General features: G+C 42.5%; 1 protein-coding gene across 1 annotated transcript in view; it reads right to left on the minus strand.

Annotated features, from left to right (window-relative positions):
* Positions 1-26,470, minus strand: part of ADGRG2 (adhesion G protein-coupled receptor G2) — a 107,738-nt gene that overhangs the window by 75,457 nt on the left and 5,811 nt on the right. The window contains exon 2 of the mRNA XM_075999297.1: positions 53-97. The gene's annotated coding sequence lies outside the window, so the exon portion shown is untranslated. The remainder of the gene's footprint in view (positions 1-52; positions 98-26,470) is intronic.

Raw genomic sequence — 26,470 nt, forward strand, 5'->3', positions numbered from 1 at the left:
GCCCAACATGTTCATTTCTACGACATTATCACATGAAAATAGTCTCACGCACCTGACGGGAGGTTCACAAAAAAGGGTGGAGAAACTCCGCACACATCTGAAAATGAAAAAAAGTAAAGAAAATTAGAACAACGGGAAGTGAGTGTTCTTGGCAGCATCATGTTCCAATGCTGCAGTCAACCCATCAGCTGGGGCCCTAGGAAGCCCCCGCTGCATGTCACAGCTTGAACTTGGCAGTGGTGTTACAAAAGAAATGGAGGAGACAAACCCTGCTCTCAAGGAACTTACATAAACTAGAAGAACAGGCCCAAAGCCAGTTTGGGGGCTGACCTTATTGATGTTTTAGTAGCATGCATTACTGCTCGGTTTAAGGCTCCATTAACAGCATCATAAGAGCACTGGACAATGAAGTGATTGGACCAGATCTGGGCTGGGGTGGCCCCTTCTAGAGACTCTACTTGGTTCAGTATTTCTCCATGTGTTTGTGACTTAACTTCCCTAGAACCTAAAACTCCTTGATATCAAGGACTGGGGCATTTATGTCTCCTGTGCCAGGGGCAGAATTCTTTTTCCACCAAAGGGCTGAAAAAATGACTGTCTGCTGATTATTAAGTTTGGCTCAGAGTTGAAAGGAGGAGGAGGAGGTGGGGACATTGGTAACAACATGAGTGCGGGCAAGCCCAGATGCACACTGAGGAAAGGAAATAGGGTGCCCACCCAAGGCAGACAGCATTGCTGACAACCTGACTTGTATCTTTTAGAATATTCCATCATGCTTTACCTAAAAACCAAAACACTGGTACAGTTATTAGCTTGAAGATGATAGTCACTTCATGTAAGGGTATCTTCTCATGTGAGATAGAGTAATAAGAAGAAATAAGGAATCATGGTGAGTTTCTATTGATCACAATATGTTCTTTAAGAGGAAAAATAAAAGGAAATAGTTCTTAATAAATTAAAGCCCAAGATGCTAGAAAACTTCATTAAACAATGTTTAATGAAGACAAAAATGAAGGCCAACCATGTTGTACTGTCCTACGATGAACAAATTGCAAATCCATGTCCCAGTGCTCAACATGGAATGAATGTAGGATTAACAACTGAAAAAACATTTAAATAATCAAAGAAACAAATCAACTGTGACTTGGGTATGGAAAGAATTTCATTTAACATTTGTGAAAATGAAGATTTTTCTACATAGGGATTTCTCATAATATTCTGATGAAATTTCACAACTCAAGCACACTACCTCTTCCAAAACCTTATTGACGACCACAATAAAGCACACTTAAGTGGTTCCTGGTAATCCAGTTTATTAATGAACAACAGGAGGCTCTGTTTGTTCCTTTGGAACACTTTCAGGTAGAAAAGTAGGACAAGCAACAATGACATTCGTTTTTCCCAGTGGATGAAAAAATTAAAAAGCCTAATAATATCCAAAGCTGGAGAACATGTGGGGAAATAAACACTTGCATACACTGTTGGTAGAAATGTAAACTTCGAGAGTAGTTTAGCTATGTTTTGAAATTTTAAATGTGTATATTTTTTGATGCAGACATTTTAATTCCAGAGATTGTCCCTATAGAAATATTGGCACATATACACAAAAATATACACACAAATACTGTCATTGCAGCTTTGTGGAGGGAGAGCCTAAGTATCTATCAGTAAATGAATGGTTAAATACATAATGGCACATCTGTATTATGGAATATTACACAATGCTTCAAAAAATGAAGTTGATTTAGGTGCACTGACATAGAGCTTGTAAATACATATAGATCAAGTGAAAAAAATCAAGTTTCTTAATTATATATATATTTTATACACACACACGCACGCACGTACATGTTAAGAAACAATGAAAACTATATACGTGTATGCTTATTTATATAGTGTCAAGGGTGAGTGCATACAAAAAAGCCCGAAAGGAAACCCACCAAGTCTCCATAAGTAGGAATGTGACGTGGGAAAGGATGAAGCCAAACTGCTACTCCATAGAACACAAACATGTATTCATGCATTACTTATACAATTGCATTTATTTCTTCTAGGGAAGAAAAGCCAGACAGAGGGAGAGCCAGGTAGAGCTCCTCCACCAAGTTCAGGAGAAGGGGAAATGGGAGGCAAAGCCATCCCTTGCTCAGCTGACATCATCTCCCCTCCTGTTCTAACCCCATTTAAAAGGCTTGACTGGGAGCACAGAGACTTCTGGTCTAAGAGCCAAGAAATCAGTGTCCCAGCCAGGGGGCAGGAACTCACTTCAACGACTAGCGGAAAAGAAAGTCAAAAGCAACGATGTGGACATGCCAGAACTGCCCATCCTTCAGCCTCTGCATCCCTCCTTGCCTCTGTTGCCGCCACACACCCGCTAGCCTTCACGTTTTAGAAAAAGCAAATAAGGAATCAGGATCCGATCAGCGATCGGCACCGGAATGTCAGTAACAAAACGTAGTGACTGCCAATGTTTGGGGTTCTTACGTCATTGAAAAGAAAAGGCAAGTCACAAAAGGAACCATATCAACTTATGTAAGACATGGCATGGAACAGAGGAGTTTCTCCGAGGAGAACAGCAAACTCACCAATTGCTAGGATTAACTGAAACCTCCCACAGTTGCAGAATGCCCCAAACCATGACATCAGGGAGGCTGGGAATGCATCCAACTTCCTCTATTTATCAAGCTGGCTAAAACCCAGGGTAATACCAGCGTGACCGAAAAAAAAAAAAAAAAAAAAAAAAAAAAAGGCAAGCAGACTTTACAAGTGGTTTGGGTGGAAAGGAAACTATCATGTCTGAGTGTACTTAGAGCCCTGCTTCAGGACAAAGGAACTCTCGGGTGTCCAAGAATCAGAGCTCCTATCCTTCTTGGCTGGCCATGGGCCCAGGCATCTTGAGGCTAAGCAGTGACCCAACCAGGCAAAGAGCACAGGTAACAGCAACACCAGGCAATTGTCCCACTGCCCTCGGGGGTAATGTGACATTGGTCCAAGGACTGACCAAAAAACCAAAACCAAACAAAACAGAACTGTGACATGTAGCACCCTGAACAGTCAGCACTTCTTTAAGGACCTAATGATTAATTAGTGCCCAAGACTAAGAGGCAGAGACTGGCTCAAAGTTCCTGGCAATGACACCAACACCATAATAGAAAAGACCAGAGAACAAAGAGGCCTTGATAAATTGGGAATGTGACCAGATATAAGCAGGGAGAAGTTTCTTCACACTAGCAGGAAAAACAAATTGCACGAACGGAGATGATGGCGAAGGTTATCCCGTGGGCACGTACAGGAGGTCAGAGATATGCAGATTCTTGGCTTAACAGAATGGCAGGTGTTGCCACTGAGAAGCACACAAGAGTGGTTCAAAAACTTGTGGTGGCTCCATAACTGGTGAGACCCTGCCTAACAGGACCCTCACCTGCACAGACTGGTTTGTTCAGTTCTGGCTGCCACCATTCGAGAGGAGTTACATTGTGAGATGGAAAACTCTGAAGATAATTCATCCAACAAGCATTTACTGAATGCTTACTATGTGCCAAAAAACAGGGCCACTCTGTACGGTTGTGCAGGTTGCGCCCTGCACAAGGGCACGTGGCCGAGGGGCCCAGTGGAGCCTGAATCCAGAATGCCAGGCTTGCCGGAGGGGTCACAGGAGTCAGCTGTGGGCAGTCACAGGCACACCGAGGACGGGCTGCGAACCCAGTGTGGGGAAATGGATCCAGGAAAGTTTCCTCAAGGAGGTAAGCGTCAGACCACAGGCTAAAGGATGTGCGACTCTCTTTATGTGAAGAAATGGGAAAAAGCGTTCCAAAGAGAGACTAACTGAAGCCAAGACACAGAGCCAAAGAACTTAAAGTGGAAGAAGGATGTTCTGGTATCCATCCTTGTTAAATTGGAGAAGTGACTAAGAGAGCTTTCAGAACTGCTTTCTGAAACATCTCAACAGATGACCTCTCGGCCAGCCTGGTGACACTGTGGGCTGAGGCTCAGTGGAGCAGGCCTCTTGCAACTGTTGGTACCGTGCAATTTTCCTATAGCACTGGAAGCTTTCTCTCCTCTCTTCCCCTCCCTCCGGGCTTCTCTTCCTCTTGTCCCTTCTATTCTCCTTCATCTTACAGTTTCCCTCTTTTCCTTCCCTCCCCTTAGCTAGCTTGAGGCTTGCCAAGTGCATTCCAGGGGCTGGAATGTTGCTCATTATCTCTGCCCAGAGTTGGAGAAGAGTGTCAAACACCATACAGTGATAAACCCACCTTCCAGTGACTCCCTGACCTCTAGTCCCAATGGTGGCCTGGGTGAGTCAACCACCAGCTCTCCACCCAACATGGCAGAACTAAAGGTGTTTCAAAACAGGGCATGACTTTCCTTAGGGTGTAAACAATTGCTATCTTGAAAGTAAATGCGTAAGGCAAGAATCTACCAATTAATTCTTTTGCAAAAACATCAATTAACTATTTCACAAAAAAGAACACTTATATACTTGATTTTTTTAAATGCAAAATCTTACATGAAGCTGTATTCATATACAAAGTTAACTAGCGTGAACTTTCTTCCATTAATATGAAAACGTTTCGCCAGGAAAATTGAATTTAGATAACTACCGCAACCCAAAATCAATCCCAATTGCTATGACTGATATTTTAAAATCATCTCTAAACTTTTCTTTCCACTGGGTAACAACAAATATTGGGTACTGCCCTCTATTTAGACTGTGTTTTGATACTGTGTTTTCAATAATAAGAGACAATATGATCAAAGGATACACAGATGAGGAAAGAACAAATAATTGTACCCATAGGATGGGTCCCACCAAGTAGGAACTAAGAAAACCACACGTAAATTTTTCCTTTGTTAGTAAGTCTTTGTTGTGTATTTGACACTTGAGCTAGAAATTAAGGCTGATGTGTTAAAATTTTTTCTATTTCCATATATATTTGCCACTTGAGATATACTGAATGCTTAACTCTGGGGAACAAAAGATGAGGAAACACTTACACATAAAGATTTTATTGTTCCCACTGGAAATGATTAAGAAGGCACATTCTTTTTTTTTTTTCTTTAAGAAATGGGGTCTCGCTATGTTGCCCAGGCTGACCTCTAACTCACTCCTGGGCTCAATGATCCTCCTGTCTCAGCCTCCTGAGTAGCTGGGATTGATTATAGGCAAGAAGTTACATTATTATCCAGTCCTATTTGACAGATAAACTGTGGAAGATAGAAACTTAGTGATTTATTAATAATATTTTTAAATTCGATGAGGACTTTCAAATGTTACCTCAAGCTGTGTCTCTGAACTTTGTCAGCAAAAGAAATTTCTAGCCCTTCCCTTTTGTGGTAGATTGCAAAACTGGTCTTAAACCCTTCCTATCCCAGTATGCTTGTCCATTTGCAACGTGACTTTGTAGCTCCTCCTGCCATTTGCTTTGCCCAAAGGGACATTAACAAAGTCGATGCAAATAGAAGCTTGAAAAGTGCTTGAGCATGGAATTTGCTCTCTCTTGCTGCTCTTAGAACCTGAAGTCACCATGTAAGCATGGAAACCAGCCTGAGCTAGCCAGCCAGAGGGTGAAAGACACATGCACAGTTCTCCCACTGCTCCAACCGAGAGCTGGCCAACCCCTAGGAACAGTCATCTGTTCTGACTGGCAGCTGACTGCAGATGCATGAGTGCGCCCAGCTGAGACCAGCAGAAGGACCATCCTGCTGAACCCAGCCAAGATTATGGACTCTAAAATTGTTAACTAATTAAATGGCTGTCCATTCAGCCAGTAAGTTTTGGGGTGTTCTGCAGACCTTCCATGGTCTGTGGGCCCTGCTCACAAAGTGATTAAGCAAGATGCTTCTGGGGACCAGCAGGCTATAAGAGTGGACTCTTGGCAGTGTGCAGCCCATTTGTGGGCATTTGTTGGTGACAATCTCCCTGGGAGAATCATTTGTCACTGTGGCCTGTTGAGTGTATTCTAGCTCTCCCTCCTACCCATTGCTCCTAGCCCCTGGAGGGGGAAGTATAAATAGGAAAATGGGCCTTCAAGCCAGACACTGAAGGGTTAAGACCCCCTCCCTCACATAGCTGCCCAAGCTAAGAGAGCAGAAAATATATTTATAACTACAGGAAACAATGCACTATGAGTGGTAAAAAGCTTAGATTTCCATTTGTTTACTACAGGAATAAAAAAAAATCGATAGGTTCATCTTGCTAATGACATCAAATCACTCAGTACAACTCAGAAGCCAGAAGAAGGTCATTCCTTAAAATGCTTTTCTTTCCTCTTCCACATTTATAGTCTGTATTTTATTCCTACTCTGACTTTTTTTTTCCTGACTGATGTTTCTTCAGACTTTTTATAAAAAGCCAACTTTTCCCTGGTGTCCTGGAACCCACTATTTATTCGTGGTTATGACATTAATGTTTAGAAAGGTCAAATTAGATGTCAGGGTTAGATAAACGTTCATTTTCTTTTTATGATGTTTTCCATGGGACCCTTTTCTTCCTTGGGATTCTCTGGAGAAGTTCCCTTCTTCTCTAGAGGCATGTGTGAATGTATTTCCAAACTGACCGCCAAAATGTCAGGTGGACAGAGATTTTAATGGCTTCCATCAACTAGTGTAAATGGGATGTATTCCCACAGGAACACATTTGCAAAATTGTTCTTGATTTCTCCACGAGGCCTTCTGGAAGGACAGAGGAAAACTTCATTGCCTCGAGCAATTTCAAATATCTCCCTTCCTACGTTCCTAAAATGTCTATAGCACCTCCCCATTGAAAGAATTACTTTTCCCCCTTCTCATCTGTTCTTAATAGTAATAATCCCTTACAGTTTTACAGTGATTTATGGTAGGCAAAATGCTTTTGTATACAGGATCACACTGGACCCATGAAGATTTACAGAGTAGCTGTAAGGTAAATTCGTAGCCTTGTGCTAGGGCCTGGGGATACACTACAGAACAAAATAAGTCCAGGGAGCTTATTGTATATAGTGGGGAAACAAAGATGTGGTACAAGAATTAACACCAAGAAATGCAATGTTGCACTTGTGACAAGTGCCACAAAGAAAAGCATCTGGGAGAAGACGGTGGGATTTGACCTAAGGGATTGGGAAGGCTTCCCTGTGAAAGTGATGCTGAAACTAGAAGGGTAAGTGGGAGGAATCAGCCTGGCAAAGAGGCAGGGAAAGACCATACCAAGTAGAGGAAGCAGTATGTGCAAAGGCACTGTGGCCTGGGAGTAGGGCCCATGTAAGGAACTAAAGAAAGGCCAGAGTAGGTGGACACAGAGTGGCAAGGAGACAACTGTGACAGATGAAGCTGGAGAGGCAAGAAAGGCCCAGCTTCCTCAGGGGCCTTGGGGGCCACAGTAAGGATTCATGCCTTTGTCCTGAGAGCAATGGAAAGTCCCTGAAGGATTTTAAACGGTGGCTGATGTGTTCAGATTCACATTTTGACAAGACTGTTCTAGCTGTTGCACAGAAAATGGATTGGAGGGGGACAGAGTGGAAGTGGGGGTCCAGTTTGGGATTTCCGCTCTCCATTCTCAAACCTTGCTCTGAAGGTCTGAGCAATCCAATAAAACAAAAATCTAAAGTAAGAGGTACAATTAGGGAAATGGAGACCACAGCAGATTTGTTTATGTGACACACACATGCACATATGGAAGTCTACTAAAATACAATGGGAACTAGAGTTCAGAAAAGGAAGAAGATTCAAAATAATTACATAAATAGGATTTTCCTCTACACCAGGGGTCAGTAGACCTTTTCTGTAAAGGGTCAGATAGCAAATATTCAGAGCTTTGGAGGCTACTGGATTTCTGCCACAACTACTTGATTGCAGCACAAAAACAGCCACAGACAATCTGTAAATGAATGAGTGTGGCTATGTTCCAATAAAGCTTTATTGACAAAAACAGGCAGCTGGTGGGATGTGGCCTGTGGGCTATAGTTTGCCCCATATAGTATTCAAGGTGAGAGCCAATGATGGTGTGGATGAATATGGTGGTGGTGGTAGTGAGTTATGGACAGGCTTGGGCAGTAGTTGGGAGGGAGGACTGACAGGCCTTGGGTCTGGGTTGGATCTGAAGGGCAAGAGAGCGGCAGGCACTGCTAGGGTTCAGCTGGAGCAAGTGAGGCTCAAGAGGTAGTGAGTGGTCGTGTGTGACCTGGAACCCAGTTCATCTGACTTCTCCACCCTTGGGGTCTAGCGTGCCCTTTCACCAGAGCTACAGCCCCATCCCAGTCCCTAAAGAGTCCCAGCATTCCACTGTTGCTAGGTTACAAGTGCATGGGATGCTTCCTCAGAATGCTTATGGCCTTCATGGTCACATACAATTTCTACAGAGTTAACATCTCTTCCCAGCTTTCCCCCTTCACACCATCCACATGAAACAACTTGAAAGTAAGTCAGGTATCAACCACAAAAATTTAGCATAGTAGACAGTCAATGCCCAATTTGATGGAATGCAGAATAAAATTGGGGGAGGAGGTGGAATTAACCAAACAGAACAGCTTTAGAAAGATAAGCTTAAGAGTCGGGTGTCTGGAGAGGATGAAAGGGTCAAGGGCAGGTGTGAGGACACAACTTCCCAAGCCACAGGGGAAGGTACACAGGCCATTTTCCTGCTCTTCCCAACGTGACAGTCCTTAAAGAAAGCAAAGCTTTGCCTCCAGCTAGTCCTTAACTGAACCTGCTCAAGGCTTGGTCATACCCGGTACCTCTACTTCCTCTCTCCCCAGACTCTCCTGAGCTCATTTTAATCAGGCGTTTGTGTTACTCTTATCAAGGTCACTGTGACTTCCACCTTAGCAAGGCCCTCAGTCCTCAGCTTCCTCCTCCCCTCAGCAGTCTTGAAGGGTGGCTCACAGAGTCTGCAGGAAGTTGTCACTCTCGATTAAGCCTCTCTTCTAGAAGGAGGCCAGTCTGTGTTTTCACAAGGAGAGGATAAAGGGGTATGCTCTGGGAAGACAAGAAACATCTCTGGTCAACTCCTATGCATGGACAAATGGTGTCATAAGACATGCTCGCAGTCCTAAGCACACTGCTCTGAAAGATGGGAGCGACTGATTCTACCTTTTGTGCCTTTGGGGGGGGGGCAGGGAAATGTGTTCTATGCCAGAGAAGCTCAAGGAAATGATAATGACCTAGAAAGCCTGTGAAAGCTTTCCTAGAGTAGAACTCCTACTGCAAAAATTCTTTTTAATTTTTGACTAATATCTAAAAAACCACCTCTCAAAGCTTGGCATTTTTTAAATTTTTGGTAAAGCATTGCACTCAATAAAAAATGCAAAGTCCAATAAGAGTGGTCTTTAATGGATGAGTGTGACTTAATTCATCAGGTCAGCTTTGACAGTGAGGAGGGACACGGCATGGAGATGGGAAGGCCTGCTGTTAGCTTGGAGAGGGCAGGGGGGAGGGAAGGAGAAAAGGCTCCCAAGGAGGGGCTTTGCCTACCTTACAGGTTTGCCGGCTGGGCCGCAGAAACCGGAAGTCAGTGCCATTCCAATGAGCGCTCCTACGGCCAGGAAAACCTCCTAGTTGCTGGCTGGCCTTCTTGTTTTACTTTTTTCCCTCCCTCATCAGGACCCTCTCTCAGAGCATCAACACTACCTGCTCCTTTTGCTCACAACGCCTTCCAACGCCTCTACTTGGCTCCACCGGAAGTGGAGTTATTTTTGAAGACTGGCTGGTGTAAGGTAGGGTGGGGAGAGCCAGGACGGGAAGCCTCCGACGGTGGAAACTCCTCTATCACCAGGGAACTTGGCTGCAGCACCAAGCCCTGGCCTCACACCAGAGCAGGGCCGTCCATTTTCTCCTTCTTTTTTTAGTACTATCCTCTTTGACCCACCCAGTGCTAAGATTTCTCAGTGTGTTTTTCCAGGAGACCTGGCAAACAACAACTTGACAGGTTCAATGGTTTTCATTGAGAGCCTGAATGGAGTCCTCTGAAGACGGCAAAACTGGACTCACAGACAGACCATAAAAATCCTACCTCCCACAAGCGTCTGGACGCTGCCTTTTCCCAAATGACCCTCCGGCACTGATGCAGCATGGGTGGCTGTGCAGCATTTTTTCAAGTGATTTTTCCAAAACTGGGGTGTTCCAAGTGGCGTGGGAGTATTATTTTTTCCCTTGCAGTAAGAGACGAACTCCCCGGATATTTTGAGAAAAAGGAAGCAGACTGTAATGAGTCAAGTTACTCCCAAAGCTAATCACTTGCCACCAGACCCCAGAGTTTCCACGAACCCTGAGGTACACCGGGTCTGCCTGTTAGAAGGTCTATAACTCACTTTAATGTACTGCAGGGCGGGCAGTGTGACGCTTGTATGTGCCAGTTAGTTTAAGCTCGAACTTGATGAGTGCTCAGCAAACTTTATAGCAGAAAGGTCACTTTCTGGAGGCAGTTCCTACAAGGCCTTTTGCCACCCAGATCTTGACCAACAATCCACACTTCGCTAATCAGCGTATAGAATGCCAGAAACATTTTATTAGTAAAACTGGTGACTTAGGACTTCAAATGATAAATAGAATGCTGAGGAAAAAATAAACGTTACTTCTCTCATCTGAAATATAACAGTCACATAGGTTGGTCTCAGGGACAGATGAAACATTTCATAGTACAAACAGCGCAGGGTGAATATGAAGTAGAATATTTAGATCGGTCTCCCAGGTTCTCATTGGGAAGGGTGGGGTTGAAAGGAAATGGACCAAAATGGGAAAGTCAGGTGCCAGCTAGTGGAGTTCTCAGGAAGGAATATTCAGGAACTTCCTAACTCCTTGTATACTGTGGATAAACATTAACCACGGGGAAGAAAGATTATTGTGCCCACTCATGAAGCAAATAGCAGAGCGTTTAAAGGGGCATAAGCCCCTGCGTTTGAATTCTGGCTCTGCCACTTGCTGCCCCTGAAACCTCAGGCAAGTAGTTCAGTCTCTCTGTGTGCCTCAGTTTCTTCATCTGTAAAATGGTGATAATACAGATAGTATTCGTCTCACAATTGTTAGGACATATATGTGCATCAGTACACATCAAACAATCCCTGGCACATAGCAGATGCTCAATAAATAGTAATGATCATTATTATAGTTGGGAATAGGTTGCAAAATACCATTTGATGTAAAAGTGATTCTGCCTGAATAAAGGTGTCATGTGCTCATGCAAGTAAAAACAAATGTACAATATCTCAAAATACCTGCTTTTCTTTTCTTTTCTTTTCTTTTTTTTTTTTTTTTTTAGATAGACTCTCACTCTGTTGCTGGGGCTAGAGTGCCGTGGCGTCAGCCTAGCTTACAGCAACCTCCAATTCCCAGTCTCAAGCAATCCTTCTGCCTCAGCCTCCTGAGTGGATGGGACTACAGGCATGCACTACCGTGCCTGGCTAATTTTTTCTATATATTTTTACTTAGCCAATTAATTTCTTTCCATTTTTTAGTAGAGACGGGCTTTCGCTCTTGCTCAGGCTGGTTTCGAACTCCTGACCTTGAGCAATCCTCCCACCTCAGCCTCCCAGAGAGCTAGGATTACAGGCATGAGCCACCGCACCCAGCCAAAATACCTGCTTTTAAAACTCACTTTCCGGAAGTGTTATAAGCTGCCTTTAGTTATTCTACAGTAATAATGCCAAAGTATTGGCAAAAATATCTAAGCCTTTTCACATATAAGCTATTGCAGCAAAAAAGGAGGTGTAGGAAGTCAGCGAGGGATTTTCAGAGTCATGATAAAAATGGCCAATATTAAATTTTAGCCTATCACAAGTTACAGGAGAAAGCAGTCACTCATAGTTACTGCCTCTGTACCTCAGATTCTTTGCCCATAAAATGGGAATAATCATCCTATTTGTGTCCTAAAATTCTTGAGTCAGTTGCTACAGGAAAAACGCTCCTCAGTGCAGAGTTTGGCTCATAGAACATGCTCGAAAATATTAGCCCCCAGTGTTAGTGCCATCATCGATTGCTTCCGTGTACCGGGTACTCTGTGAGTCACTCCACATCCATCCATCATGGGTGAAATTCAATGTGTTTGTGTAGAAGAGATGCGGTCTGCCGTGGGACCGCTGCCCTCCTGCCCTCTCTCCTCCTTGGCCATGCCCCCTCACCCAGCCCCTCTTCCATCTCCCCTTCCAGTGCCCTCTCTCCATGCCCACCTGAGCCCAACTGCCCAGAGGAATGGAGCTAATGTCCTTATTTGATCCCTCAATGTGAAGTTCCTATTAAGCTTCCTTTTGAAAAAGGCATTTGCTTTTAAACCTACTTGAAGAGTTGAATTAATGACTCTGTCACTTGTTACAGGAATTTGGGGCCTGGGAGAGAAAGTGTGGATGATATTTGAGGGACCAGGACCACCTTCTAGGAATGTATCCTCCTGCAGTCGAGGACCTTACAGACGGGTCATCCCCACCCTGGCCCCGGTGGCAGGACACCCCCACTGCATGGAGGCTGAGTGTGCTCAGGCACCTTCCCATTCAACAAATATTTATTGAGTAAATACCATCTGCCAGGTAGTCTGTGAGGTGCTAGGAGCACACAGGTGAACAAGACAGGTACAACTGTGCCCTTCTGGATCGAACATGCCAGTGGGGCATTCAAACAAATGCAAATGTAAATGAATGAATCTATGAAACTGACAAGTTTCAAAAAGAGCTATAATGCAAACACATAAGGGGCTGAATTATATTCTTAGAGGAGACAATGACACAGAAAGCAACTTATTCGATATTATAAAGAAAGTTAGCAAATAAAAGGAATGTCGCACATGATAATTTCCAATAAGATGCTCATTTCGGCAAGAGTCAGGCTAATGCTTTCCCAGAGTGCGGGAAAACATTCACTGCAAGTGGGGAAACATTCTTTTTCACTCACTTACTCTTCTACATTTCTTCCTGTATTTCTAGAGATGGGACTAGGCTAGACTAGTGCAGGTATAGTTTCTCTCAGATCGGCTCCAGATGAAAATATGTAGGAAAAAGTTTCTCTTAAAGGAATCACAATTATAATACTTAGAGAACATAGTAAATCATCATTTGCCTGTAAGCTGTTTAGCTAAAGTTATATGATTAGGCTAGAAACTATACTCCTGCTAGAGCAGGGGTAAAATTGCTCAATATGCATCAAAACACCAACTGTGGGGCCGCAGAGACCATGGGTGGCCTGTATTTGCTTATTTCATTGCATTTTTCTACAATTTCCAAAATTTTCATGATAAAGATACATTATTTTTAAAAACAGAAAAATAAATCTTCTTACAGACATAGCATATTTTGTGGGTTTTGTTTTTTTATCCAAGTAATGATAAAACAAAACTACACTCAAAACATTATCAGTAGATCAGTAAAACCTGTATGTTAATAATAAACATTAAGTAGAAATATAAAGCAGGGAAGGGGATACAAAGTGTGTCGGGGAGGGGGTAGCAATTTTAGACAAGTGGCCTGCAAAAGCATCATGTGAAGATGACATGTGAGCAAACAGCGGCTGAAGGAAGTCCAGGAGTGTCACAGGCAGAGACGCTGCAAAGTGGAAGGAGGATCTTCAGTCACCTGTTAACCGAGACAAGCAAGACTGCTTCAGACAGGAATCAGTTTGGCCTTAATGGAACCAAGTGATGGGTCAGAAGAAAACTAAGTGACAGGCTGGCATGGCATTGATAAGAAATGACAGACAAACTCTAGCAAATGCTTCCTACAGCTGGGCATGATTCTAACTGCTTCATTTGTATTAACTCACTCGATCTCTGCAGAGACCCTAGGTAGGGTATGCATATATTTTAACGTCCAAACTGGAGTGCCTAAGAGTAAAATGGGGCACTGTTGATTAATGTGGAGGAAACAAGCATACATCAGGGCTGCCTTGGGCAAACTCGGATGAATGCCACCCACCCTAGAAGGCGTAGGATTATGACTGCTTTATAGACAAGGAAATTGAGACAGGGCACAGAATGGTCAAATAACTTGCCTGTGGTCACAGAGGTAAGTAGCAGAGTGAGCATTTGAACTGGGGCAGCTGAGCTTCATAGCCCGTGCTCATGATGCCTTTCAGCATTGCCTTTCTGTGTTTTGTATGCTAAGAAGCTCCTTGTGCTAAAAACCTGGGTTGTATTTATCACCGGACAGTAGGAGATTAGGCTGGCAAAAGCACCAGCTTTTAGAGTTAAACACCACCACTTTGCCAAGTCAACAACCCTGGCCAACCACACTAATCTCTCCCAGCCTCAGTTCAGTTACCTGTAAAACACAGGTACGGAGACCCACCTCCTAACACTATGGCAACACCCAGATGAGATAGTGCTCATGACAATGCTTTGGAAGCTGAAAAACACAACATGGAGATTAATCCCAAAAAGTCATCATATGTAAAAATCTGCATTTCCTCTATAAAGGGTCAAATAGTAAATCTTTTCTGTAAAAGGCCAAATAATAAATATTGTAGGCTCTGCAGTCCAAATGGTTTCTATTGCAACTACTGAACTTTGCTGTCATACTGCAAAAGCAGCCACAGAAAATCTGTAAATGAATGAGCGTGGCTGTGTTCCAATAAAACTTTATTTACAGAAACAGATGGAGGGCCTTGTGCCATAGTTTGCCAACCACTGGCCTAGAGAATGGCTATGTAAAATTGCAACCCCTCAATACATCCTGTGAGTCTTTCCTGATTCATTTTACTCCACAGACAGCACTAATGACCACCTAACATTCTGTATGTTTTACTCAAGTACAGTCTGCTTCTCCCACTAGAAGATAAGCTTTGTTGAAGACAGAGGTTTTGTCTGTTTGGTTTACTGTAGAGTCCCCAGTGCCTAGAAGAGTACCTGGCACATACTAGGGACTTTATAAATATATGTTGAAAGAATGCATGGATGAATGAAGAAAGAGATTTTGAAGGAGTTGGACATACTATTGGAAAAAGAGGGCAAATTCATATCAAGTAAAAAGGGAAACAGAGAAATATGACAATATCTGAAAACCTAGAGGAAGAAAAGCTACTACAAATGAACCCAAACTCAACTTTGTGGTTCCTTGTAGGCAAGGCATAAAAGGATTATTCCCAGAATCAATTTTGTGGGCTATGAACATATGGAAAAATTAAAGCCTTGTAAAATAATTTCCAAAGTAGCCTGTTAAAATCTAAATAAATTATTGGCTTGGTTCAGGTTTAGTTAACAGAACAGCTTGAGGTTTGTTTCAGATCAACTAATTATGAGTATGTGTGTATGCATGTGTGTGTGTGTGTGTGTGTGTGTGTGTGTGTGTGTGTGTGTGTAATTCCCACTCTCCTTCCACCCTGGCAAATGTGAGTTCAGTTGTTCTCTGGGAGTAAAGCAAAGGAAAAGAAATGAGCTAAGCTACATCTAGCAATGAGGATGAATCTCACAAAAATAATGTTGAATGAGATGAAAGTTGCAGAATATGATAATAAAAAAGATGCTAATCATACAAACTTTAACTCTTTGCACTCGGATGTCGAGTGTGACTCGACACGGTTAGCAAAAACTATAGAGATTAAAATTACTCTTTGAATGTATCAATAATTTGAAATATAAAAAATCCAAATAAATAAGTTTGTATGAAAAGAAACTCCAGTTTTTTATTCTACTGCTGCACTTTGTAAAATCTGAGGTATTTAAAAAATTAAATCCCTAGTAGAATAAAGGAATCGAGAAAAAAAGCAAGTGAGTTCAAAGGGTTCAAAACATGCAAGTAGCATTCCCTCTTGCTTAGGGACATATTCCTATATAGGAAAAGTATAAAGAAATGCGTGAGATGGAGAATCACCAGATTTAGGATAGTGCTTACCTTTATACTCTTTTAAAAAGCTGATGTAGGGCCAGGGCTGAGGACCTCCAACCAACACTATTGATGGTGTAGGTCCAAAGGGGATGGAATTCCATATGCACTTTCCCCAGCAGATACTGAATCAGTACTAATCTACCCTCAGTGGGTCCCCTAAGAGCAAAGGGGACCCCTATGTGGGTCTGCACATAGGAGCCAGATCTGATCTGACTGTCTGAGCAGCTAATCAGCACAAGCAGCTCATCCCAGCAAGAACAAACCACAAGAAGTGGCTCACTTTACTTTAGGTACCATTTTGATGCTAGCAGGGGAGGAAGATGAAGTATTAAGGTGAAAATATTCTGGTTAATAAAGGACTGCCACTTGGTAACAAAAAGTAACCAAGACTTTATAAAAATCATAGTTAATATGAAAATCATCCCCATACATCACAAATCTTTGATACTTCAAAAAGTACTTTAGGTTCCAGCAGCACATAAGAATCGTTACTATAAACATCTATTGTCATACACATAACTTGGTGGCTAATACAGAGTTTGTGTTGCTAGAAGGCTGGATAAACCAATGAGAAGTTATACTTTTACCTCTTCCTTTGCAGTCAATAAGAGTCCTCTTCAAAAGTCAATGCCTTTCATATAGCTAAGAGATCCAAGAAAGCAAGATTAATGATTCAATTCTTTTATTTTAAGCACTATTTTGCAAGAATTGATAAGAAAGTAACTCTCAGGATTAGGACAGGCCTTGGCGAAGTGAACAAGCGGAGATTGGAGAAAACCAATTCCCTCTTTAGTACCCGTTCTGTCCTCTAGGTGGGGTCCATTCCCAATTCGTAGGTGCCCAGTGATTTCATATTTTTTGAACCCTCACCTGCTCTCAGGAAAAAGGCCTCACATGGAGGCACATCGAACAGGTTCTGTGCCCATTTACATTTTAACAGCACTTTAAACTAAGGAAATGAATCTCTAGTTGTAGAATTTCAGGCTTCAAGCAGATGAACAGGTGAGATGCTGGGGGGAAGAGTGGAGCTGAGCACAGCTATTGCTATGGACTAAACTGTGCCCCTCCCAAGTCCATATGTTGAAGCTCTAACCTCCAGTGTGACTATATCTGGAGACAGTGTCTTATGAAGTAATTAATGTTACATGAGGTCATAAGGGTGGGGCCCTACTCCAAAAGGACTGTGACTTTACAAGAAGTAGAAAAGAGAAAAATCAATCTCTCTCTCTCTCTCTCTCTCTCTCTCTCTCTCTCTGCCAAGTGAAGACACAGACACTGACCATGCTGGCACCTTGATATTAGACTTCCCAGCCTCCAGAATTTTGATAAGTAAATTTCTGTTGTTTAAGCCACCCATTCTATGGCATTTCGATCTGGCAGTGTGAGCTAGGAAAGTCATATTCTTTGGTTCCCAAAGTAACAGAGAAGCAGTCACCTAGCCATCCACCCTTGACCTTTTAACAGATGTTTACAATAAAGCTGCCCCTGTTGATACAGCTAGCATGTACCAAGGGTCTCTAGTTAGGATCCCAAAGAAGCCCAAACACAAAGATGGGTGTTTAGCCTGGTACACAGCACACCCCGGCAGAGGTAGGGCAAAACTGTGAGAAATCCAGGCCAGTGTGCCAAATCAGGCTACCCTCCCAAATATCCCTGCCTGGTGTGGCTTCCAAACATGAAAGGAACCATAGAAAGGGGAATTTGGAATAGGAGGTCTTGAGGGGAAAAGGGCTGGGTCCTATCATACTTCTGAACATATAAAACGACTAGAACCCTGACTGGGACCCAAGCAGCCCTAAACTCCCCTAAAATGCACTGAGAGGCTTCAGTGATGCTGGGGTTCAGTTCCACTTCCAGTCTGGGGAAGAAGGCAGGAGGAAGGGGAAAGCTGAGGACGTGGCAAGGAGGAGCAGTGACCAAAGCTTAGAAAACAGGTGTGGGTACCTTCTTGAAACTGAATGTCAGGGCCCTCCGCTCAGTCAAGTAAATATCTGAGGACTACTTGTCCCAAAGGGCTAGGCAGAGAGCCCACCATGGAGAAAGCCAGCGAGGCAGACCTGTGAGAGGAGCATGGGAGTAGGATGCAGTCAGGAGGTGCTTTGTAGGGACCCCACGATACAGGCAAGGCTGAGGCAGAACTCAGAGATACGTCCCCGGGGCAGAGGTCCAGAAAGACCAGAACCAACTTGACTGGATCCCCCAACAGCCCAGGAACATGGTAGAATTCTCTCCACCATTGTGCTTATTTCCAACCATCTGAATGTATGATGTCACTCGAAGAAAACATCTAGATACTGGTGAAACCCCCGTAGAAGAAACCCTACAGGGCTCCCATCTTGGTTTTATTATTCATAAAATGGGATTTTATTAAAACTATCAAAAGAACTTCCTGTTAGTCTTGTTTGCCTTAGTTTGGGTTCCTTCAGAACGGAACTCTAGGGCATAGATTCAAGAGCAAGTAGTTTATTTAGGATGGGATCCCATGAAACACAGATAAGAGAAATGGGGAAATGAGATGGATGAGAAGGTAGCTAATTCAGGGTGTTATCAAGCCAGTTGCCACTGGGGGCAATTCTGGGAGCCAGAGTAGAACACTGGTCTCAGGTCTCAGTTATCCCACAAGAGGGCAGAGGGCAGAGGAGCCGGGGTACTTATCCAGCAGCTTCCATCAGGCATGGATGAGGGCTGCTCCTGGGGTTGGAGGCAGAATTGTTAATCCTCTGGCACTCCCAGCCTGCAGCGGGGGTGGGGTGGTGGGGTGGGGGGGTGGGCACAGAGAAGTGCAGCCCCCAGCTGGAAAGCAGGTGGTGTGCACCACAATCATGGGGCCCCGGGATGTTGAAACTGACACCCAGTGTCTCTGGAATGAATGAGGAAGTAGGCAATATTGAAGACAGGCGAGAATGCTGGTTTCATGCCTGCCCCACCCCACTCCTTTCTTCACGTTTGGATTGTGCATGTGTGTGGGTGGTTTTGGCATGTGATGAGGAGTTCAGTGGTTTCTCTTCAGGTGTTTGATATGCTTGCAGGGAGCCCATGTGGGGGGGGGGGGGTTGAAAGAAGTGGCTACCTGAGGTTAAAAGAAACGCTCTCTGCTGCTCTAAGGCAGAATGCACACACCTGGTTCTTCCACCTGTGCCGCGAAGATAAGCCCAGAGAGGCACTTGGGCAGGGCTGTTTTCATCCATCAAGGGGCGATGGACAAATGTTCCACACAATCCCCAGGAACAGAGAAGCAGCTATGCTCTAAAGCAGGGATCCTCTGAGGACATTTATCTAGCCTGTCAGGTGTTTTTGCCGCCACTACCTGTCCTGCTTAGCAGCCAACTGGTCCCGGGCACTGTTGGGCCCACAGTGCGCATGTGTGGAATGTGCGCCGCACTCCGCAACGGCCCTCCAACGGTCTGAGGGACAGTGAACTGGCCCCCTGTTTAAAAAGTTTGAGGACCTCTGCTCTAAAGCCTTGCTATTTGAAGTGTGGTCCTTCATTCCCTTCACCTGGGAGCTTTGTAGGGACCCCACGATGCAGGCAAGGCTGAGGCAGAACTCAGAGATACGTCCCCGGAGCAGAGGTCAGAAAGACCAGAACCAACTTGACTGGATCCCCGGAACAGCCCAGAAATTTTCAGCCCACCAAAGAGCACCCGAATCTGCATATGCGTTTTAACAAGATCCCCAGGTAATTGTTTTGCATGTTAGAATTGAAAAGTGCTGCTGTAGATGATGTTATTTGCTAATTGTTCTCTCTGCATAATGAGTACATCTGAGTGTCTCCTACCAAGATCAAGTGGACTGTAATTTGCTTGATTTCAGGTTATATTTGCTCTATTCAGTTTGTCAAATAATCAGATTTGCTGAATTTGGAGACAAAGGGAAAATACTCTTGTGTCAACCTACTGGCCTGGGTGTAATCAGAGCAAAATAAAGCATACCTTAGTTTTTAAAAGCCTCCCTTATTTACTTCTTTCTTTCCTCCTTTTTCCTTTTCCTTGGCAAAATTAGGAATCAGTACTGAATAAGCCTGTAACCATTCTAAGGCAATTTGGGTGGCAATCCTTTGCCTCAAAATCTGCAAAACACATTCAGCAGTTCCAGGAGTGTTTTTCATTTCAAAAGAAATACCAGAGAAAAGGGGGGGGGGAGGTAAAGAGGGAGAGAGGGAGGGAGGGGGAGAGAGAAAGAGACAGATTTGTAGGGAAAGAAAAAGCAACCCAAAATTCTTAAGATATTTAAAAATGTTTTGATATATGTAGTTAGTGAAGGAATAAATGAGCATAGAAACAGATTCTTAGAAAAAATTAAGGTTAAAAAAAAAACAACTGATGCTAGAACTTAATTCAAAGGTTATGGGGGGGGGAACTTTATCATTGTCTATGGGCACAGATGTGAGTTATATCCAAAGATGGCTACTAATTCTAATTGTATTCAGAGGAGAAAATAATTGACAGCAACTGTAAAAACTCTTAAAAATATACTTAAAGCATTCTTTTAGGTATTTACCTGGTAGTGATACAGGCATGTGTTCCTCATAGCATCATTCATAAAAGCCAAGATCTGGAAACCAACCAAAGGCCCATCAGCAGTAAAAAGGCTAAACTGTGGAATACTATATGGCAGTGACAATGGTCCAACTACAACTACAAGCAACAATATGAAGGAATCTCAGAAACAGCACTGAGTAGAAAAAGTCAGACAGCATGTCAGCTACCATATATAGAAAATTCAAGAACAGGCACAACTAATCTATGGCATCTAGGTACCCTTGAGGGGTTGCAACTGGAAGGAGGCAGGAGGAGGGCTTCTGAGGGCTGGTGGCAGGGAATTTTGTGAAAATTCATTGAGCTATACATTTATAATGTGTATAAGTTGTACTATAAGAAAAATTTCAACAATATATATATATACACTCTCTCTACTTTTATGGATGAGTCAAAAAGAATAATCCTCTAAATATGTCCATGAAATGCTACTTGACACTTGCCTACTTTCAAGGATGGCTGCTAGAAAGAAAATGACTAATTGTGATGCACAGGCGATAAATATCACAGGGTGAGTAATGGTGCCCAGCTCTTGACTCATATATGAACTGTGAATACAACGGGCATTTGGCCCAATTAAAAAAAATCCTACTGTATCAAGGGTTATAGTTTCTCCAAATATCCCAAAACATATGGTACGTTCTGTCAAAAAGTTAATTATCCGGCAACAAAATCACTAGTTGAGTTTATTTGTACTGATTTCTCCTGGAAGCTTTATTACCATATATAATCTACTACAAGAGTTTTCAAAAAGGAAAAAAAAAAAAAAACCCCAGCTAATCTTTGAATAATGTATACCATTTCGGTAGACATCTTCCAATCTTCCTCTCCCATCTCCATATATTCAATTCATGAATTTCAGACCAGAATCAAGTACTAGAAAACATTTTTTTGTTGTCATTTTCCCAGATTCCAAAAACACACACAGCATAGCACTTGTGTTATACCAGAGCTAATGCTGAAATGGGCACAGTAAATTATACTATAAACAAAGGCAGAGAAGAATGTCACTTCCTTTGCTATCCCCCTTTTTCCCACCAAAAAATCTACATGCAATCGTGTAGCAATTTAGATCGCTCCACGTGTAGCGATCTACATGCGATGGAGTTAAAATGTCCATGTCTGAATCCCAAGGTAAATAAACATGTCAAACTGTGTGAAATCTGAAAACCAGTTGTCTTGTAGTTAGAAGGGCCAGGAAAGTCCCCCACTGAAGAATGTGACACTGGTGATCCCTGGAATTCCATCACTGTTTTTTTCTTGGTAAAATGTAATTTCCCTTTGTCTGTCTGGAAACCCTAATATCAGGATCCTAACACATAAATATGAATCTCTTTCTCAGATCACTGTCCTCACCAGAAACTTCTAGACTAGTCCCAGACACAAGAATGCAATCGTGGGAGAAAGAGAACATTTACTGAGTGTCTTCCATGTTTCTGAAAATCATGTTTGACAGTTTAAATGTATCATTCATTTATCCATCACATATTTATTGAATACCAAAATTGAATACTACACACCAAATACTATTCTAAGCACTGGGTCCTGCTCTGAGAAGGGTAGAGGGGGCGAGGGGAATAAATATACAAATAAGGAAACAAACAGATAATAAGTGTAGTATTGAGAATTAAAGGAAGGTGAGATACAGAGGGTGACTTGGTGGCTATTTTGGTCTTGGTGGTCATTAAAGAGGTGATATTTAAACTGAGATATGAATGAGGAATCAGCCATAAAAAGGTGGAGGAGACAGCAGAAAGTGCATTCCAGGGAGAGCAAATGGTTAGTATAAAAAAAAACCAAAAGGAGCTTAATGTATTGGAAGAATCAAAAGGAGCATGGTCAGCAAGAGAAAGAAGTATGCAGCAGGGGCCAGAACATTTAACTGATGCTTCTGGAAAGATGCTCTAGCTGCCACGTGAATATTGGATTGTAGGAGGCCATTACAAATCATCCAAGAAAGAGATGTAGGTAGAGAGAAGTGGGAACACCTAGGACATACTTTGGAAGCCAAATTGGCAAGATTTCTTGACAGGTTAGATGTGGGGTATGGAACTTGCAGGTTAGGGGCTTAAACAATGGCGTGGAAGGTGGTGCCATGGACAGAAATGTGTCTCACGGGGAAAGAATCAGGTTTTGCATGAGGGTGACACAGAATCAAGATTTTGCTTTGTAAGACATTATGTTTGAGATGCTTATTAGATATCCATGCAAATTACTGTCTTGAGTTGTGGGAAAGGTCGTGGCTGGAGGTACTGGCATCTAGATGGCATGTAAAGCCATAGGACTGGATGGAGTCATTGGGAGAGTACAGAGAAAGAGAAGAGAATCCCAGTGCCCTGGAGGGATGCCAACATTTGTAGGTTGAGCAGAGAAGGAGACTTAGAATGAGCTATCAGCAAGAGTAGGAAAACCAAGAGCACATAGGATAACTGAGGCCACAGAAGGAAGTGTTCAAAGAAGGAAGGAATGACTGTGTCAAGTGCTGCTGCCAAGTCAAGCACAGTAAGTCAGTCAGAGAGGTGACAGTTGTATTTGACAACGTGGAGTTCACTGAGGACTGACAATGGCCTCAGGACAGAACCATGATTAGACAGGACAAGAGAAAAATGTGGAACAATAAAGTATGAGCAACCTTATAAGAGGTTCCTCTGAGAAGGGGTGACCAGAAATTGAGGGGGCCCAAATAGAGGGGGATGTGGGGCCAAAGAAGATATTAAATATTAGAGCATGACTGTAATCTGATGGGAATGATCCCAAAAAAAAAAAAAAAGGCAGAGAGGAGTTCATCAAAACAGACAGAAGAGAAGGAAAGAGAATAGAGAATTGTCTTTCACCGTTTGAGCACCAAAATAATTAAGTACAGTAATAAATTTAGCCTATTGTGAAAAAAGTAGGAATTCATGAGTTTATACCAATACTAAATAGATGAATAAATAAAGAAATGGGGGAAGAGGAAGGGCTCTGGACCAAATGTGGAGGGAATACTAGAATTGGAAAATCATTATTTTCAACCACCCTATTAAAGATTGGATCAGGCAAAAATCATAACTGGATACTAAATCTAGATGGAAATATTGATGAAGAGCAGGATATTTGTGTCTTCCCACAGATTGTTGATTTGGAAAGAAAAACCAGTGACTACACAGTGAAGAAATTAGACAATACCTTGACCAGATGATCAAAATTAACATCACCAACGAAGAAGAGATGGACATTGTGGGCCTCCAAGATGAGATACCCTGAGAAGGACACAATGTCATCGATGTAATATTCTGGCCAAAAATGCATAACCTGAGTCTAATCACGAGAGACATCAGACAAACCAAAAATGATGAATGTTCTATTAAAAAGAAAAAGGAGAGGAGGTAGTCTGTATTCAACCCAAATGTCAATGTCATAAAAGACAAAGAAAGGCTGTGGAAATGTTCCAGACTAAAAGAGACTAAGACACAGGACAACTAAATGCAATAACCACCCTAGACAGCATCCTATACTAGGAGGGAGAAATGCCATAAATGATGCTATTGGGGCTACTGTCAAAATTGGAATACAAATGGCAGATTAGATAACAGTATCTTATCAATGTTAAATTTACTGAAGTTGATAACATACTGTGGTTATGTAAAAGAATATTCTTGTTCTTAGCAAATGCATACTGAAGTATTTAAGAGTTGGGCCATGATGTATGTAACTTAGCCTCAAACAGTTCAGAAAAAAAATTATGTGCATGAGCAAGAGTGCAACTGAGAAAGCAAACTGGGTAAAATGTTAATAGATGAATCTGGATTAAGGGAATATGGGTGTTCTTTGTTCTGTTTTTATTTTGCCATTTATTAGTAAAGTTTTCAATTATTTCCAAATAAAAAGTAAAATCTATCTATATAATATCCTTGGGAAGAAAAAGAGGACGAGAGGTCCAGAGCCCAGAAAAGATGCCAGTGTTTGCTACCTTAGGGACGTTTCCTTCACAATCTTGCAGTACCAGCGGGGAACACTGCATCTGTGCAGATGTGGGCGTGTTGGGAGTTTGGGTGGTGGGACTATGAGGAGGCTCCTGTCTAATGAGCCGGAGTCAGCAACTGATGTGGGAGGGGCAGAGGAAATAAACAGTATAAAACAGCTGTTTTGGAGAACAGGAAAGCAAACCCACCAGGCAAGCATGGTAGGATTGTTGGGCAACATTGAAGGTTGAAGGTCTGTTTGAGGTTTATTAAGGTCAGGAACTGAACCTAGACATCGGTATTTATTTTTAAAACTCTCCAGTGATACTAATGGGCAGCCAGCTTCCAGAACGCCTGTGCTAAGGCAGGGTTTCTCAACCTCAGCTTGTTAAGGCTTGGGCCAGATCATTCTTTGTTGGGGGTGGGAGCTGTCCTGGGCATTATAGGGTGTTCAGCAGCATTCCTGGCCTCTACCCACTAGATGCCAGTGGCACTCCACCCCTGCCAGTCATGACAACCAAAAATGTCTCCAGATATTGCCAAATGTCCCCTGAGAAGCAAAATCACCCCCAATTGAGAACCACTATGCTAAAAGAACAAAAGCCATAAACATTAATTACATGCTTATAGAAAGGTCAGGAATGGTACATATTTCTTGCTATTGCTAGGAGCATTGTGGTCAAGGACACAGAGACGAGATGATATGTATTCAAACCCTGGACCCACTACTTACCTTTTGCATGACCTGAGACAACTTACTTACTTCTCTGTGCCTCAGTCTCCTCATCTGCAAAATGATAATAATTGTACCTGCCTCAAGAGGTTGGGAGGACTAAATATGTTACTATGTGTAAAGTAGTAGCTGTCAGCTGTCATCATTATTATCACAGGGTCAGAAACGTAGCGGACACCAAATGAGTGTCTGTTAATTAATGAACTATGTATATTAAAATATACTCAATGCTTAACCTAAAGAAATTTCCACATTAAAATAGAACAGAAAGGTGGAACACTCTGAGTTTCTCTTAAGGTGAGTGTCTGATTTTTTCTGGATTCTAGGCACATTCATTCAGTCATTTGACACATGTATTACATACCTACTATACCCAATGTTCTAAGTCCTGACAATACAATGGTCAGCAAGATACACAAAGTCCCTGCCCTCCTGGAATTTATAATCTAGCAGGGAAAAGAAGATGCAGAATCAGTAAACACATAACTAAATAATATAATCGTAGTTAACAGTGCTACAAAGAGAACAAAAGTGGGATAAGAGAATGAACCTTTCCAGTGGTAAGTCAGTAGGCAGAGAGTACTGTGTTAGGATGAGGGTTAGAGAAGACCCCAAATGAAAAGAGGGAACAAGTTAGGTGAGTATCTGGTGAAATGGTATTACAGGCAAGTGCAAAGACTGGGAGACGGGTGAATGATAAGGGATAAGGGGGGGGCTACACTGAGGCTCTGGGGGTCGATTCTAAGTGTGGTAGGAGGTCATTAGAGTGTTTTGAGCCATGGAATTACAAGACCCAATAGCATTTACTGGCTATTCTGTGGGGTCAAGAATGGACACTGGGAGACTGGTTTAAAGGCTACACAGTAATTCAAGAGAGAAATATGGGTAGTTTTAATTATCTCTGGGTCTAATAAATGAACTCATTTTGCATCATAGCAGGATCTCACATAAATTGAATCTGTCCTGGACACAATCCAGCAGTTTGGGGGCTTAGAAACTAAATGAACAGTTTTAGAAAACAGTGTCTTTCAAATGTAGGTCTTGAAATCAAATGAAGGAGTGGTCGAATCAGTTTAGAAAATCGTGATCATCATTTTAAAATGAGATAGAACAGACAGAAGAGAGTCGAAAATACCTGAGTATATTGCACACAGGAAAGAGGAAATACCTTGTGAGATTTTGTTTCAATTATATACAGGTATGTTTGTACTGGGTTAAAATATAAAGTGTACTTCTCATGGTGAATGGTGGGCAAAAAAAAAAAAATTGAACATTAGGAAAAGCTAGAGTAGGTTATAAATTGTCTCTTTATTCTCTCTCTCCCTCAATGCACCCAGTATCCGCCCAATGAGAACATTACAAAAAAGCTCCAAAGGTAGGTTCTTCATAATCCAAATAAGACAAATTGACTTAATGCTATATTTTCTCCTCCAGGGAGATCAAAATATGAACCTCCAAAACCAGGAAGACTGACTGACCTTAAACCTG

Source organism: Microcebus murinus, chromosome X (genome assembly GCF_040939455.1).
Source record: "Microcebus murinus isolate Inina chromosome X, M.murinus_Inina_mat1.0, whole genome shotgun sequence".
NCBI classification, from domain to species: Eukaryota; Metazoa; Chordata; class Mammalia; order Primates; family Cheirogaleidae; genus Microcebus; species Microcebus murinus.